Raw genomic sequence first — 11235 nt, 5'->3', positions numbered from 1 at the left:
AAGAATCAGGCAAAGGGGGGGGGGGCAATTCTGTTTTATATTTCTGGTGCCACTTCCCGGTTTTATCAGCTGACAAGCAAAAAAACAAAACAAAACAAAACAAAAAGCCTTAACAGGTATTTTCTCGTACCACTTCTGGGGTCTATCGGCTGACACGCAACAACAAAACCATTAAAGGTGGACCAGCGTCCCCTTTCATTTTTCTTTTTTTTTTATCTTCTATTTTTTTTAAAAAGAAGAAAACAAAATTAAAGGGAAGGGACCCCGGTGCACCCCCTCTGGATCTGCCACTGCAACATATGTTAACTGCAGTATTAACGATGAATCTACTGAACGGTAAATTCATTCATTTTCTGTAACAATGAAAGCAAGAGCTGGGAAAATATCCGGGGTTTACTACCCTTCCAGTGGGGAAAATACGAGTCACACTTACTTGAAATCATAACGAGAACTAGAATTGTCACTATGGCGACTGGTATGGATCCACTGTAATGCATGATTCTCCTAATACATCTATAGTACATGTGGACAATGTGTGATGACAGTTTCACATAATTGACAAAATATTGAAATGATATGTTTGTCACAAATGTGTTGAATGTTTACCTTCCTTGACTTGGGTTTAATTGGATGAATGGTTGAGCATGTATTTGGGGATTTGAGGACTTTTACTTGACTTTGACCCTTTTATAAGTTTATGCATAGAGTAATTTTCAAGGTATGGAAAAAAGTGCAATTTCTGTATTGAATACTAAATTGTTCCATTTTCACCTGACCTTTGACCCTTGACCTTTGACCTTTGACCCTATGACCCTAAAATAATAAGAGAATCACTGTGAGGCAGAACATGCATAATTTCAAGACAACTTGAGCAACTTCCGAGATATGGAAGCAGAAGAAAAGTTCTGCACTTTCACTTGATCTTTGACTTTTGACCTTTTTTTTTTTTTGGAAAAGAAAAACTTCCCAGAGAATCTCTATTGGGTAATACATGTATACACCAGGTTAAAAAAAAAAAAAAAAAAAAAAAAAAAAACTCCTGCAGGCATGTATGAGGGAAATAATAACATTTGAAGGGTTGACCTTGACCTTTGACCCTGACCTTCAACCCATGAACCCAAAATTCCCCAGATAATCACTGCCAGTCAGTATATGCATTTATACTATGTTCCATGCAGATAGCTTGAACCATTCTTAAGATATGGAGTAAAAAATAAAATTTCAACATTTTTTGCTTGACCTTTTGACCTTTGATCTCATGACCCAAAACTCTCACCAATGAATCTTCATTGGGTAGTTCATGTATACGCAAAGTTTCAAGAAAATATTTTCAGGCATTGCAAAGATATTGGGGAAATAGTGAAATTTTGAGCATTTGACCTTGACCTTTTGACCTTGAGCATGCGCACCCAAAAGCCGATAGGCACAACTTCACCCCCTCATACACATACATGCCAAGTTCCATTAGGATAGGGTTTTTTAGTTACGCTGTCCACAAAATTGATTACGGACGGACGGAAGGTCGGAAGGACGGACAAGCCGAAAACATAATGCCTCCGGCACCACTTCGTGGCGGAGGCACAAAAAGATATACCACGATGTGCATAACAGTCACGTCAGAAAACGTTTTAAGTAAGAATATCAATATTCGTAAAGTTATAGGGGGCAAAAGAAGCTTTCGTGATAAACAGAAAATTTGACATATTGTATACTTGATATATTGCACAAATGACACGCAAGTTTACAATAGTCAGATGTGCGAGTAATTTTGAAATGTCAATCGATGACAGCAGTGAATGAAAAGGGCGGGTATCTGTCTTCCAGATCATCGCAACCTGCTACTATCACACCAACTGCTCTAAATAACCAGTAGGTGTAACAATGCCGGTAAGACTTATCCAATCTTTTGAACTTGAAAAGACGACGATCCAATCAATAACTGCAAACACATAAGACACAGGACACTGAAATATGGATTGATGATGGCATACATTTTTATTTATTAAAAGTGATGGCAATGTGAATTGAACTGTTTGTTTAGGTTTTTCGGTTGCATTCAAACTATCGTGTCCTAGTACACGGCGAGAACACTATGCATTGGGGTCTGAATATAAATTGGATAAAGGTATGAGGTACATGTTACTCCACTCCACAACTGCACAAATTTTGCACGTCATCCTCCCGCGAATCCATAAACTTGACTCTGCTGTATGTACAATTATGATCAAGCTTTGCAGTTGCCGTTTGCTTTGTGGGAAGGTAGCTGAATCATTTGAGATACAAAACCAGTAAAGAAAAGCCGCTGATTTTTCTAACTTCTGTACGTTGTATCAAGAGATGAGCATATGACATCACATTCTGATGATTTTTTTTAATTCTTTATTTCAATGTGATTTAGTTACATTGTCATCGTCCTTCCTTCAAATATCTCTCTCGCTATCTCTCTCTCTGTGAAAAGAATTGGGCAGAAGGTGATGGGTTGGCACTCGATATAATCTGTAATTCGGAATTCCGAACACGAGTGGTAGACAACTTTAAAAACAATCAAAGAAATGATGGGAATTTACAACAAAATTGATAAGCTGTTTATGATACGCACGATAGGTCCTTACACTCCGCATTGAATTGAAGAGCACGGGGCAATACAAGGTAACACCGTTTGTATTCATTTTCAGCAGTCAGCACATATTTGTGCCGTAAAATCTAATTCATATATTAATGTAACATCCCCACTGATGTGATGCGTTGTAATAAACATGATCCTATTTTGACATTGCTTGAAATAGGGTAAATAACGTCGAGGGATACTGATGTCAAATGCATCATTACGATAAAACACGAGAACCATATCGGGGGTTTGGAACTCCAGACGTAGAACACACGCGAAAACAACAACAACTTTCAAATTAGTGACGATGACTTCACGGTTTTCTCTCGTTTGATATTCTGCTGTCGAAGTATCCGTTACACGATGCACGCGTGGGAACGGTGCGCATGACGCATTGTTGGTATACCGACATTCGTTTTTCACCCGGGAGTTTATCAGTGATGCATTCACACCACAGCGTCATCCGGGAATTCCTGGGGACATTCGGGAATTTACAACGGACGATTTGGGATATATAGTCAACCGGCATTTTACTCGGGATTTTACCCATGATGCCTTTCACACTCCAGCGTCAACCGGGAATTCCTAGGGACACTTGGGAGTTTACCAGGGACAGTTCGGGATTTCTGCAAAGTCACCCGGCATTTTACTTGGGATTTTACCCGCGATGCCTTTCACACTGCAACGTCACCAAGGAGTTCCCGGGAAATCTCGTAACAGCATAATGATTCCTTGTATGCTGATATTTTCCAGCGCTAAGATTTTCCAGTTGTTCGCCAGAATGTCGTCTATACATCATCTTCATCATCATACAGTCCCTTTTGTATTCTGTTCCGGAGGGAAATTGAGCACAGATACAAGTGTAGTTTTGTCGTCCCACGACGGCCCACTCTTCTTCGAAGAAATTAAAATCATTTGATCGTAACATTCCCAGCCGCGTAAAGCCTGAGCCTCTGTCTTACACACTACCTTGGACTGCAACAGGATTCCCATATATAGTCCTTGTCTAAAAAGATTCTACATGACAAGGAAAACAAAACGTACACGCATGTTCGAGTTGCAATGAACAACCCTATAACGACAGAATAGCTGCAATGATGCATTATCATGATTTTCAAGAATATACAGGGTTCGAACATTAAAGTGGTGGCCCGGAGTCACTAAGATAAAATAATGTTGGGCCATTAAATTTCCAAAGAGGTTATCCTTTTGGTGGCCCGACTGGGCAACTTTATTAACTTAGAAATGAAATTCTATGTTCTCTTTTATTTTGGGCAACCATAATTTTAGAATTAACGATTTCTACAGTAATGGCCAGAAAGCGCAACCAGGGGAAAATGTCAGCGTCAAGCCCTATAACATTTTACACGAAACTATAAGAGAGGAGCTGTGATGAAACGTTACCATTACATGTATATCCTCATCTTCATGGGAGCGTGATTAACGGCACGGTATCAAAATGATGAAAACATGAGAACAGTGCAATCACCACAATTTACAAGAAACGTGCCTAAGTTCAATTTCAATGAAACTTCCACTGTTGTCTGTGTAAGTCTATACAGCCACTTGCATGGTGCTTATCATGGGAAAGTCCATTGACCTTTGGAATTATACATTTTCACCCATATTTCACCCATATTCGAACTTGATCAGCATTTTTATGTACATGTACTTGCGTGTGATCGAGTTTGGTCGTCATAGTACAAAGCTGCTGAATGCTTCCGACAGTGCACCAAATTGTTGACGCCGGCGCCGACAACGATGGAATCGTGACGCCTATGTCTCGCTTCCGCTACGAGGTCCATCAGACAATAAAAGGAAAATCACAAATCAAATACAGAACCATCTCCCCATTAAAAAACAACAACAAACCATGAAGTAAAGAGTGTCTTTGGGGGTATTATCCACGATACTGGTTTAACATTACATGCATGTACCAGTATAAAAGCCCCGTTTGCACTGGCCGCAGTCACACTGGTAAAAGATCGCGAAGTTCTGCCACGGTGACCGCCATGCTTATTTCCCCCACCCCCGCTAAACTTCGCGGTCCTTTGCCAGTGTGCACGACAGCGATTTATGAAATCGTTTGTTCACGTTTATGGTCTTGTCACGCTTCTAGACAATCAAAGAAACTTCGGAGAATATATGCAGAATCTATAGAAACCCATATGCTAAACATCCCCACCCCACGTGTGTGGTGTGTGTTTCGTGTGCGTCCATTCAATGTGTAACCAAAAACAGAAGGCATAATACTGCATTTGCAACTCTTCTCACAGTATACATTATAATATCACAAGCATGATTGTGTGTTATCAAGGAGGCGAGACCAGTTTCGTCTCACCTCACTGGTGTAGGCCTAATTGTTGACAGGGCTATACCTTTGCAGTCCCTCTTCATTTCAGTCTGTTTCAATCCTGCCTGTGTTCAGTCGCCGCCAATGAAGCCACGCTCTTTTTCTAAATCACAAGATTTCATCTTTACCCCCTAATTATGTGTTTTCATGTTTCAAGGAGTAAGCCTCGGACGTGATTACGGTAAATTGCCTTTCCGTCAAAGTGTTGTGTGAGCGAACTTGATGTCCCAGAGCGCTGAACTTTTACAGATTTTTTTTGATTATGCAGTGAAACGGTATAATCCTTGGATTTCATCTTGGTCATGGATCCTCAACTCTATATACGGCTCGGTCATCACTATCCGGTAGTCAATAATTATTCCTGCCGCTTTCAACAGATGCGTATATACAGTGTATGTACAATATTGTTCCTATACGTGTAGGCGGAGGTAAAACGACAGAAATAAAGAACAAACTGGTCTTGGAATCAATCTTCACATCTAGAAGTCACGCGGTTCATTCGGCAGCACGTATAATACCACATCATCCCAAAATTTCGATTTTCGTGCGAAATATAGCACTTGAAGAATGCAATAAAAATTTTCCCTATGCTCGCTAGCAACTGATCAGCGGGAATCAGTGGGAATGCTGGGGGATGATTGTTCCAATCCTTGTGGGATTCATTTAAGAGTACATTATACATTGTATATCTATTGTTGTGTGAAAATAATTTGCTTCAGAATGGTCTCATATTCAAGTAATGTGCAGTTTAATGTTTCCAGGTTAGCATGCCTGTACAGTGACGGGGCCTTAAACTGCACATTACTTGAATATGAGATCGTTCTGAAGCAAATAATTTTCATACAACAATAACTCTTAAATGAATCCCACAAGGATTGGAACAATCATCCCCCAGCATTCCCACTGATCAGTTACTAGCCACCCCTTTTAAGTTAGGAGACGGAAATTCAGGGATTTGACTGCTAACCTTTCAATTTCACAATTCCGATACTCTTCAGGGAAGCAATCTATGTAAGCATATTGTATTGTCGGCAGTACAATAATGTATCAGTTTCATAATGAAGCTCAAGGTTGAACTTGATGCTTTTAGATGACGGGATGTTGAGATTATTGCGTCGCGCCTTCATTGTTTCGATGTCTCTTCAATTCTCGAGTTTTTGTGTGTTTCTTTTTTCTTTAGGCGTTTCTACCCTACAAAACAATTGTTGTTTCTTTACGTGATTATAAAAGCATGCGCATTTCCACCGTCTCTTGGACAGCAAATACATAACACTGCCTTCCGAGTCGATAGATTCGATCGATGTTTTCTTGTTTCTCTCTTTATTTTTTTCCCCTAATAGAAACGGAAACACACATTGGCATGACCCTCAGAGGGTAGTATAGGTCTAACGGCCTATTATGAAAGGATGTCTATTGGCTGATCATGCGTTTTGGCCAGTCATTTGCCTATACTGGACTGTAGTGGCTGAACTTGCCTTTCTGTTCATTCCTCTTGTTAAGTTCTTCGTCTGTATTTTTCAAATGATATTACATCTTCGACGCAGTGGAGATGATACCATATTCATACATACCTAAATGTTTTAACCTACAACTGCAAAGGCATGGATAGTAAGTTGAAGGAGAAAGGGGGGAGGGGCGCTACTCCTGTCGCCGACCTCGGCCGTCAATGCATGAAACTACATTGTACTTTGTACATATTGGAAATGGGATTTTATTAAGTGGTATGAATGAAGTGTGATAACAAAACTTTGTGTGTGTGTGTGTGTGGGGGGGGGGGGGCTGTGATTTAAACGCCTTAGTGTTGAAACGGGTTTCTATCAAATTTTGACTGGATTTTCTTACGGAAAATCTAATTGGCAATATCAACAGGAATGCGATATGGAACTAGGGGAGGGGGGCGGCAGCCGAAAGAGTTCATTTGCCCTTACACCTGAAACTGTATTCGTTGAGATGCAAGCGTCGCTGAATTGAACAATTTTACATAATAAACTCATTCATGATTCATCATGTACGTTCTTTACCCGAGTATTGAGTGTTTGTCTTTCACCCCCATGCTTTGTCCTAATTCAGTTTTTATCCCGAAGAAGATCACTGTATCGTCTTCATTACGGCACAACTTTTGGTGGAACACATTTTTCGGCAGGCCTATGCCAATCCAAACAGACTGCAGAAAAAACAAAACAAAACTAGAAATGTGGCTATGGCGACTGGTATGCCCAAGGAGGTACTAGGCGAGCTCGCCTATGTTAGTACAATGTACCTCCTTGGTATGCCTCCGCTATAATGCGTGATTATCCTAAAAGGTCCAAAGTACATAATTATTATGGACAATGTGTGATTACATTTCCACCAAATTGGCAAACGTAGAATTAAAAATGACATATTTGTCACAAATGTGTTGAATGTTCACCTCCCTTGACCTAGATTTAATTGGATGAATGGGAGCGCATGTATTAGGGGATTTTAGGACTTTAACTTGACTTTGACTCTTTCATAAGTTTATGCATCGAGTAATTTTCAAGGTATGGAGAAAAAGTGCAATTTCTGTATTGAATAGTAAATTGTTACCATTTTTATCTGGCCTTTGACTCTTCACCCTTGACCCAAAAATTCAGAAGAGAATCATTGTCAGGCAGAACATGCATAAATATGTACTAAGTTTCAAGATAACTTGAGCCACTTCGAGATATGGAGGAAGAAGTAAAGTTCTTGATCTTTGACCTTTTGACCTTTGGCCTTTTTGGCTAAAAACCCCCCAAACTTTCCAGAGAATCTCTATTGGGATATACATGCATACACCAAGTTTAAAAAAAAAATCCTGCAGGCATTGCATAAATATGAGGGAAATAGTAAAATTTTAAAGCATTGCCCTTGACCACTGACCCCTGACCTTTGATCCAATGAACCAAAATTCCCTAGATAATCACTGACAGTCAGTACATGCATATATATATATATGTTCCACAAAGATAACTTGAACGATTTCCAAGATATATAATGGAGAAAAAAGTGAAATTTTAACATTTTTACTTGACCTTTTGACCTTTGACCTCATGGCCCCAAACTTTCACCAGAGAATTAATACATATATACACTAAGTTTCAAGAAAATATCTTCAGGCATTGCGTAGATGTGGGGGGAATAGTGAAATTTTGAGCATTTGACCTTGACCATTTGACCATGACCTTTTGACCTGTGACCTTGAGCACGTGCACCTAAAAGTTGATAGGCACAACTTCACCCCTAATACACATACATGCCAAGTTTCATTAGGATACCTCAAAAGGCTTTTTAGTTACACTGTCCACAAAATTCATTACGGACGGACAGACGGAAGGACGGACAACCCGAAAACATAATGCCTCCGGCACCACTTCGTGGCGGAGGCATAAAACACCCAACATTTATTATTTGACTAACGTGAACTTTGACACACGCCATATAATTAACACGTTTATCATCTAGGAATCTTTTATCAACTTAGTCATCTTTGTTTTTCTTTTTACATCTGGATATTACCACTGTAAAAGGGTACATTCCAGGGATATTGTGTTATTTGACATTCCCAATGTCCATTACTTCTAAAGCAATAAGATTATAAACACATTTCGAGAGGTAACTTTGTCCAAAAACTGCTTCAAACAAGTAGTCTTAAGCAGAATTCATGGGCGAACGTATACTATGTAATGTTGGACTGACATCAGTAACATGTATTGACATATCAAGGACAATTAATAAGTCTTCATTAAAAGTCTGTTGTTCAGCAAAATGGCCTTGATGTTGATTACAGAGGATAATAATAGCCTTAGATTATATTGAACACAATGCCTTAGGCCTACCATTTTTAGTGGTCGTGATATTACGTGGCCAAAATGTCGCATGTTGGTCTCGATGACTCGACGTGATGACTCATCGCTTCACAGGACTCGACAACCTTGTTCAAAAATTAAGTTAAACCAAGGAGGTACAGTAGTACCTCCTTGGTTAAACATAGTAGCCTATCACAGTGTACACATATCTTTCTGGGGGGGGGGGGGTCGAGGTTCACTCTTGGCACAGATCAAGGGCGCTTTTGCATTGTTAGAATTAAAATTCAACGATCTGTGCACACTTTGGTGGAAGAATCGAGAAGAGAAAGAAAAATGATTATTTAGGGACAATGTGAATTATAGTTCATGGTATCCGTGTCCTCTTTGATCCGTGTCTGCGTTTGCTAAGTGTAGAAGTTTATGGGGGTGGCCGTCCGGAAAGGGGAAAAGAAAAAACAAAAACAAAAACAAAAAATTGAACTATCACTGAAGGTGATTAATACCCCGCTCCAGCAGCTCAGACTCCTATGAAAAAGAATTGAACCAGAGTTTGATAAAATGTTCTGTTTGTGTTTGTGTGTGCGTGTGATTGTGTGTAGTACCTTGTGAGTACCTTGTGAGTTTGATTGCTTTAAAATTGTGAAAGTAGTTCACTCCACAAGAGTTTAAAAAAATGCAGCTACCATGGCAACGCCTTGTCGGGTACGAACACAGAGAATGTCTTGCATAACTACACCTTCGATCATTATAATGTACATTGTACCAAATTTGAAATAAATTGCTTGAATACTGTGGAAGTACAGTAGTTTGCTCCGTAAGTTTTTGGGCAAATTGTGGTTTTCCATAGCAATGCTTGTCTTCCACACCTATACCTCAATACCATAATGACCACAAAATTAACACTCGATTTCAATTGCTTCAAAATTGTTGAAGTAGTGAACTCCACAAGATTTTCAACTGACAAGCCTTCGCCTTATCACATGGTACTCGTTACAGGTCTGTATGTCTTGACAATGTGAGAGAACAGTTTCACATGATTTTTGAAAAATTGAAATGACACGTTTGAAAGTTGTAGACACAACCACAAATGTCTCGAGTGTTCACATTCCTTGAACCACATTTCACTTGATTAAATTGTTTCAGAAAGCAAGTACATGTATTTTGGAATTTTAGCATTTTCACTTGACCTCTGGCCCCATGGCCCACAACTTTTTTCAAATAATCGTTAATCTGATAACACCCAATTTTCACAAAAGCTACAATGTACGTTCTAGAATACTGCAAAATTGTTGACCTTTGACCCTATTATGGTCTCCAGCTTCCCCTACAGAACCATTGTACAGTATGCCCCCCCCCCCCTCCTAAAAAAAAAAAAATACAATCGGATTTTATGGTATAAGTATATGGTATATGGTATAAGTTTGAAATTGATGGGCAGAGGACTTTCTGAGCTAACCTCTACACAACTTTTGAGGAGAAATAAAGAAATATATAAAGAAGAAAGAATCTGTACAGATACAGAAGGTGATCCGAGAGGATACTCGGATCACCTAATTAAACCGACTAAATGCAACTTCCGGGTCTTAGAATATAACACCTTAGCTATATTTTGCAGAAAATCCCATTCAGTTTGGTTAAGCGGTCACAGAGAAATGTGGATTGTTGTAAAGCATGTTATGAGTCTAATTCTTACAAGTTGAGCACTTGGATGCTCTTGGAACTGCATATTAAAAAAACAATAGACAGAAATAGGAGGGAAGGGATTCCTGACATGCTCTACAAAAATCCTCTTTTCTCTTTGACCACTGAAGTAAATTGAATTGGGTTTTCTGTAAGATGTGGGCTATGAGTTATAGAGTCATATCCTGAAATTGAGTTTTGATCGATTAATTATCTTTAAAGTTATCGTTGCGGAGGGTACCGTTGTATTTTTTTTTCTATGGGGGGGGGGGGGACATACGGCATTGTGCAGTAATGCATGATCTATACCCATTTAGACAATTTTTAATGTATGCAGTATTTTACCTCTAAGATATGGATAAAATTGTTTAATTTCAGCATTAACTATACGTAGTAGAATGTTAGCATTTTAACCTGACCTTTGACCCTTGACCCCCACGACCCCAAAATTCCCAAGAGAATCATTGTCAGGCAGTACATGCATTATGTACTTACTAAGTTTCACAAATACCGTCATTCCCGAGATATGGAAAGTGAAATTTCATCATTTTCACCTGACCTTTGACCTTACTTTTTTAACTTTCCCAGTAGAATCTTTATCTGGCAATATCTACTATACCAATATCCAATATACACGTCTTCACTATGTTGCAAAAAAAAAAAAAAAGATACCATTAGGCATGGGGGGGGGGGGGGGAGAAGATATTCTAAGAATTTAACCCTGGCCTTGACCTACGTCGATCAACACATTTGCCAAGTTCTAAAAGGACACCTCATCTTTACCG

The sequence above is a fragment of the Diadema antillarum genome, unplaced genomic scaffold, assembly GCF_040938485.1.
Source record: "Diadema antillarum isolate AM-2024a unplaced genomic scaffold, OU_Dant_1.0 seq00001221_RagTag, whole genome shotgun sequence".
NCBI lineage: Eukaryota > Metazoa > Echinodermata > Echinoidea > Diadematoida > Diadematidae > Diadema > Diadema antillarum.
This window is presented reverse-complemented; position numbering follows the sequence as displayed.